The 7,926-nt window shown below is 32.3% G+C and overlaps 1 protein-coding gene across 3 annotated transcripts in view; it reads left to right on the forward strand.

The window, feature by feature from the left end:
* Positions 1-7,926, forward strand: part of LOC108750237 (trichohyalin) — a 123,382-nt gene that overhangs the window by 14,235 nt on the left and 101,221 nt on the right. The gene's annotated exons all lie outside the window — the stretch shown is intronic.

Here is a 7,926-nt window from a genome sequence, read left to right on the forward strand (position 1 = left end):
ATTTTCTATATAAACTGATCGCGAGAATTTTTCGATTTACACGTGAGAAAATAGATTCAATAAATCGCGCTAACTGAGTGGACTTTCCCCTAAATAATCGCCATGATTTCTTTGATGCTTTACACAAAGAAATAATAAAAAATATTTTAAAGGAATAATAAATAATGGCAGGATTTGTGTAATATGATTTTTATACCCGAAGCTTTTACAGGATTGCCATAAAATTGAAAATTAGAAAAATGTCAGGGAAATTAGGAAAGAATTAGAGTATTTTGCAAAATTTTCTGGAAAATAAAAATTCTTGGTTTTATTAGAAGTTTAATAAATTTCGACTTAATAATTAAATACAGTTTCAACAACATTAATAGTTAATTTACATTTTGCTATATTAAGTTACTTTCTTAACAAAATATTTCCAAATCAGGAAAAAATGCAAAAAAAGTTTAATGAAAGCATTAAGGAAGCATTATAAAATGTATCCAGAAATGAAGGAAAAATTATGGAATTTTAGGACGAGGAATTTTTAGCAATCCTTTTCTAATCTTTATTAAATATTATTGCTGCATATTAATATAGCGTCGGTAATTTAGTTTCTTTTGATTTCTTTTGGAGCTACAATTTTTATTTTTGTAATTATGATTCTTGTTTTAAATTATTTAAGTAACGTATACGGCATTTCTCTCTTTGTCTAACTTTTAAAAAACGCGTTGAAGAGAAACTCTGTTATTACCCGCTTATTTCTCTTACGTACCTATTCGGCAAATATTAAAAGACATTCTAAATCGCATCGCATATACGACTTGTAGTGATAATTGTTATTATAACCTCTGCTGTGCAATGTTTTGCGGCTCGAATGTTTACGACCTTGTAAAATTCTTGAAATTCTTGTGCGGAAGTCGCGAGTATGAAATACCGAAATTTTGCTTTCTGCTCTCTTTTTCTCTCCTCTCTCTCTCTCTCTCTCTCTCTCTCTCTCTATATATATATATATATATATATATATATATTCACTATCCTTTGGTTTCTAACTTTGCTTTTATACAATTTATAGTTTTTATTTTTATATTCTATTTCTATTACCTTTGTCGTGTTATTCTTGTTATTTGTATATTTTCATTCTTTCTGTGTTCATTTTATTTTCTCAAAGAGATTGCCTTGGAATAGTAATAAACGCCTTTATCTGTCTACCTCTCGTTCTTTTTCTTTCTATTCGCTATCCTTTGCTTTCCATCTTTGCTTCTATACAGTTTAATTTAATTAAACTAATAATTTTTATTTTTATATTTTATTTGTATTACTCTCTTTCTTTTCTACTATGTTTGCTATTCGATATATTTTTATCTTCCTGCTTTTCTTTTTACTTCTATATGTCTTTAAAAGGTTGTGTTCTTATTTATGAACAACAGTAATAAAGCTTTTATCTATCTCTTTTCCGCTCTTCCTTTTTTAGTCTGCCGTCGTATTGTATTCTTTTACAAGTGGAAATTAGATCGATGAGACTGTAATGGGTCAATTCTAAGCAGAATCGTAAGATTCGTAACGCGTTCTCGTAAAATTTGTAAAAACTTCTGACTGGTATTCCCTCTTCTAATTTTAATACGATTAATATTCGATAAATATCAACGATTTCTTGTAAATTTTATGACTTTAAGAAGCTGTCTGTAAAAAATATTGTATAAGCACTTAAAAATTTTTACAAGAATATGTTACAAGCCTCACGATTTTACTTAGAATTTAGGTAGAAGTTAGGAAAAAAGGAAGAATTTTATTTTAGGTCGAAGTGAATCTTTGCTGCATAATAATATTCATATTCAAATTTGCAAATACATTTTTCAGTTTTATAAACTGCCCGTCGATTCGGTTTGTAGGACTTGAAACGTATTCTATTGTCTGTTGTGTACGTGCGTCGTTTTTCTTTCTCTCTCTCTCTCTTTCTCTCATTATCCTTCTCTCTTAGGTGAGTGCGAAAAAAATACGTAAAATCATATCGCTCATTAGATTGTCAGATTTGCTGTGTAGTCATTCAAAGGAAACACGAAACGAAAATGAGGGAATTATTAAAATCATTTGTCTGAATTTTCTATTATATTTTCACTTATGCAAGCGTTTTTTTCCGCGGTTTCACGTAAAAGACTTGTGGTGTCGGCAGTCAGAGATACAATGAGAGTCAAAAAGTCAAAAGTTCAGGAGTTCTGTAAAAATGTGAACGAATTGTACGCGAAGTCTACACACGAAATATCTTATATCGACGAAGGAGTTCGTCGATGCCCGGATATTTGCCAAGTCATGCCGGCACTGCAAAACTAACGAGTACGGAAATACATATTTCCGCGGGATACATCGGAAAATTGGAAATTGCGTAAAATGTAAATTGGACGGAAAAATATCTCGGAGGTGGATTTCTCGTAAATATCAAGAAACTCGTTATTTTCTTACATGCAAGCGAAACTGTAAAATTAAAATACAAAAGAGAGAGAGAGAGAGAGAGAGAGAGAGAGAGAGAGAGAGAGAGAGAGAGAGAGAGAAAGAAAGAGAGAGAGAGTAATGAGAAAGATTTACATTCGAGAAAAGTTTCGATTGCAATGGAAAACGGTGTATTAGCTCGCAGATCGAGGGGATGGATTAAAAGGTTGGGAAAGATTGGAGGAATCGCAAAACCACGCGTCGGGGATTCCGCTCGGATAATTATTATCCTCGTGAGGAAATCGATGACGCGTGACGCATTTTCTCGGACCGACATCATCGTCATCTTGAGAATGAATATTTCATCTCTCGAACGTCCCGTCCCGCCTGAATCAGAGAGAAAAGAAGAGACGGAGAGACTGAAAGAGGGACATATTAAATTATGAATATTTCATCGACGGAAATCATCCGCGAGCGATTCCGCGTCGCCGATGGAACTCTACCCTTGGATTTTCTCTACCTCGTTCTTTTCTCTTCTTTTTTTTTCTTCCGCCTCTTCTATTTCTATCGCGTCTCTTAAAGTCGAACGCGCAAAATGACTGGCCCATTTTGCCATTATCGAAACGGCAAAAAGAAAGAAAGAGAGGGGAGGGAAAAAAAGGGAGAAATGTATAAGCCGAGTATTGAACGGTGCCAAATGTCAGCTGCAAATCGGAATTTATGTCCCGACAGATAATTCACGAGCCGGGGTTCATTGCAGCTCGTAATTCGTTGTTAACTCTTTACTGCGTGCGATTTCCGTCACGATGTAAATTTCCTTCTCTTTGACCTCGCCATCCTCGACGTATCGTAGCTTTATCTTCATTTGCGATATGTAATTGTGCCAATTTATAGCCGGTCAGTTGTCACGGGTTGACAGATGTATCTCTATTGGTTTAATCATGAGTACAAGATTTATTAAGAAATATACTGACAGAAAAATGTTTGCTATTTGTGAGTATAATGGCGTGGCAAAAATAATTATAAGTAGAAGCTTCATTTCCATAATTATTGCTGCTTTGTGCTAATAATTATTATAATAATAATTATTATATTTATATTTCTATCAAACATATAAATATAATTATAAATATATTTATTATTATTAGCGTTATAATTATATTTACGCTTTAGCCAAGAAATATATACATAGTTGGCACCGAAAATGATCATCAATTATATGATAAATAATTATGGTTAGGAATTCTGTTTTTATAGTCACCACTGGCTATAATGTTAATAATAAAAATAATTATATTTATAGTTTTATAAAAAAGTATACAGTTGGCTCCGGAAATGACTATAAAGTACATAATTAATTTAACGGTAACGGCGACCATTTTCCTTCTGCAGGTGTACGAATTGAAATGTAAACAACCATGAGTTATTTTGAAAATCAACTAACTGATATATAATCGATGTTATTGTTATTTGAAACACACAAAATGCTTGCGCATCCTGAATTTCACTGCAGAGTTATGGATTATAGATTTACAAAAATCCTTTTTCGAATTCGAACCTTTCTATACCGTTTTTGTTTTAATTCTTTTAATGAGATTAATTTAATACCTTGAGCGCGCGGACTTAACGTTATATTTACACTCTGAATTTATTTACGTTCGGAAATGAAATTTATAAATTGTATTGCTATATGAAAATTAGCTACATGCGATTACGAATTCTCGGAAAGAGAAGCTATCGCAGAAATTCCTACTTTGTCGGAAGTGAAATGGTGTCTGTTAAGTAAGGAGGCGCATTAGGGCGTAGAATGGGCCTAGGGGAACAAAAAAATTTAACAAGATATTAATTACTAAAAATGTATATTAGTCTTTAATAATTTTTTTCTCAAATACTATCAACTTCACAGAAAAACTGTAAGAGACAAAAATTATTTTCTTCTCATAAAGTTCTGAGAATTTTTTCAGAACTTTTTAATATCGTATTTTTTCATGATAATAAAAATAAGAAAATGCAGTGCGAAAAAGTTGATAAAAAAATACTGAAAAAATTCTTAGAGTTCTATGAGAAGAAAATAAACAATTTTTATCTCTTACAGTTTGTTTGTAAAATTGATAGTATTTGAGAAAAAAATTATTAAAAATCAATATTCGGCTATTTTTAATAATTAATATCTTATAATAACGATTGCGAGAATTACAAAATGGTATAAGACTTTTCTGTTCCCCTTGACTCATTCTACACCCCCAATGCGGCTCCGACCTTACTTAACAGACACCCTGTAGAATAAACACATGAAAGAAAGAGGTTAAAGAATAGTTTTCTTCCTCTCATTATTGCAATGAATATGTACGCTGCACCCATATTCGTTTTTGCACTCCCGCTTTTTTTTGCGTTCGAAGGTTAATTAGCGTCCCTGAGGATTTCTTTGACGGTACAGGATAAGGGAACGTCATCGATGGCTAAATAAAGCAAAAGGGCGGGGCCCTTTGAGGCGATAATTAAAGCTACGATGTAAGAGAGGAAGGGAACGGGAACAGGAAGAGCACAAGTGGAAAGAGGGGTGGTGGAGGGTGGCTTTGAAAGGATGTTTTAGTTCGCGGAGAAAAGAAAGAGATAAAACAGCTGCTTTCGAGGTGCGTGTGCGCCATTTTTTTTCGCGCCAATTTACTGATCGTGGAATCTCGTTTATAGAACTAGTTCCGCCTCTCGCTGACCTTGAAAAAGGAAAAATATTGCGTCGCTAATAAACCCGCTCTCGATATTGCACGCGCGCTCATCATTAATATGCTTCTATGCAAAATATATTGGAAAGAGGATGAACGTTATGCATTCTTCGATCTTCCGACAATTTTCCAACCGCAAACTTTAAATATCAAACACTCTGATATTAAACGATGAAAGAAGAAACGAATATTATAATATTGCTCTTTTTACTTTGAAAGTGGCACAACTAAAAAATTAATCACTTAAGAAAAATAATCCTATTTTTAATCACAAACAGGATCTCAATAATACTAAATGCAGATTTTTCCAAATATATTATTTCATATTTGCTAAAATTTGCAGTTGATATTATTTAGCACTAATTGTAAGATTTACACACTTCGGCCAAAAATAAGATTATTACTATTAATCGATTTATTTTCGTCGGTTTAATTTCAAAAAATTAAATTTCTCAAGAAAGAATCAGAGAGAATCTATTTTTCAGACACTATTTTTTGCAATTTTCAGAAACTATTTTTGATAGAAAATTATTAACTAAATGAGAGAGAGAGAGAGAGAGAGAGAGAGAGAGAGAGAGAGAGAGAGAGAGGAGATATTAGCGAGAAGAAATATTCTTAAAGTGATAAATCCTAGTAGCATAATTTATCGGTACAATATTAGCATAATATTCGTTCAATATTGGCTTAATATATTCTCAATGTTTAGCTAATATAATATATCACCAATAAATTGCTCCTACAGAAATGTCCGTTTTGTCCTTCTTGTTTTATAATTCTTAAAAAAAAAAATCACGCCTTCGAGTTGAAATAATTTTAATGATTTTTTAATGAAATTAAATTAGTTCGCTTCTAATAGAATAATGTTTATATAGTAAAAAAATTTTGAATTTATATTGGAAACGGTCCATACAAGTCCTTGTTAAAATTTTATGTTGAGTTAAAAAATAATACGTTTTAAAACGTAAATTCTTAGTCGAATGAATAAAATACGTGTTAATTTAACATATAAATATCATAATTTTACTGAAAAATATGCTTCCACAGGTTGCTTACAAATTGTATGTCAGTATTACATTTATCATGTTAACCTTTTTACATAATATTTGTTATTTATTAACATATTCTTCTCGTGTTAAATTAGCACCAAAATTTGAATGGACCGTTTAGGAAACGTTTGTGAAATGTGTTAAATTTAATACAAATTTCCCAATTGTGTACTCAACTCATTCATAATAACTCGAAAATCACGTCTTTTTTAGTTATCTTGTTTTTGATGTAACGAAGCGATATACGTAAAGTTTTAAATGCGGGTCTCTTGAAATGGTCCTCGATTTCTGAAATTTTCGCGAAAAGATCTCGCTACACGATTCTCCTTTTCAGTGCGAGATCCTCGGAACGCGCCTGTCGAGAATTACTGGGATTCATTCACGAGATCATATTGAAATTGCGACTGCCAAGGAATGCCGTTCTGTCCGGTGGTTCTGTTGTAACGGTTATGAAACGGTCCCGATGTCCTGCGGGCAAGAATTCTCGGTTACACCTGTGGCACGTAGGCGTAGGCCGTGTTGTATTATACATGATAAGGCGTCGTGTTAATACCGACGTATACGGATCTATCTGCTATTTTCCTTTCCTTTTTCTCTCCAACATTGTGAGCCAGTAAGTTTCAGAATCGTTGATCCATAAAATGGAACAAAAATTCTTTTCGAAGAACGGACAAGTATAGGACAAGTCGATTTTCAGGTGTAAATGAAAAATTAGATCGGGTCGAGTTAGTACATTTTATTATAATTTTTTAAATAATATTGTATATGGATATCCTGATAATTGAAATTAAATGAGCAGAGATAATTCATTTGATATATTTGTAATATTTGAAAATTTTATTTTCAACTTATAATAAAAGCTTAAAATTGTTCAGGACGAATAACGACGAAGATATTTTCTTTGTAAAATTGTAAAGTTGAAATATGTCGCTTTTTTATTAATAATATTGTAATTTGCACAACTTTGAATTCTTTGAAGTATTTCGCGAAAATATATATTTCCATTTGTGCGTTTTAATTCATTCATTAAAACCGAAACGTTTTATTTATTGAAACATTAAAGCACTATGTCTAATTAACTATGTATTCCTTAATTACACCTCGGTACTATTACGTTTCTATTTATAACGCGTATAGTTTACGCAAATATATCATATTTCGATAAGTCAGCTCGGAGAAAGCAGAATTAAGTTCCACAGGAAAAAGAGGTGATGGATGAGGAGGGGAGAATGAAAGAGAGGCGTGAGAGGGTACGGGTTGTCGACCGCTCTAATAAACATATTCACGCCGGTGATGTAACAATACGGATCTCGTAACGAAGAAAGTAACGCCAAACGGTGCAAGTCCGATGCACCGATGCACGTGATTGATAACACATCATTCGAGCCGGCGGTTCCGAACACGATTTCGACAAACAATGATTATCGTCGAGAGTATTCATATTTAGCAGGCGTGTATTTATCCATTAATCTGTTTGACTTTCTGCCGGTGTGTTTATAATTAACTGAATTAATTATTAAATTAACGTAATTTATAACTAATACGCGCACGCAGCGTACACGTACATTGAAGAATGTATCTAGGTACAATACTAACGTATTATTTTACATATTATTAATTCATTTCGTTGTTATTTCCTGGTTTAACAAATATCGCTTATTTATTGCAACAACGACTGAAAAATCGTTACTCTGAAGTTATTATATGGGAAAAGAACGAAGATATAAAGAAAAAAAAAAAAAAATATATATATA

The sequence above is a fragment of the Trachymyrmex septentrionalis genome, unplaced genomic scaffold, assembly GCF_001594115.1.
Source record: "Trachymyrmex septentrionalis isolate Tsep2-gDNA-1 unplaced genomic scaffold, Tsep1.0 scaffold34, whole genome shotgun sequence".
Lineage (NCBI taxonomy): Eukaryota > Metazoa > Arthropoda > Insecta > Hymenoptera > Formicidae > Trachymyrmex > Trachymyrmex septentrionalis.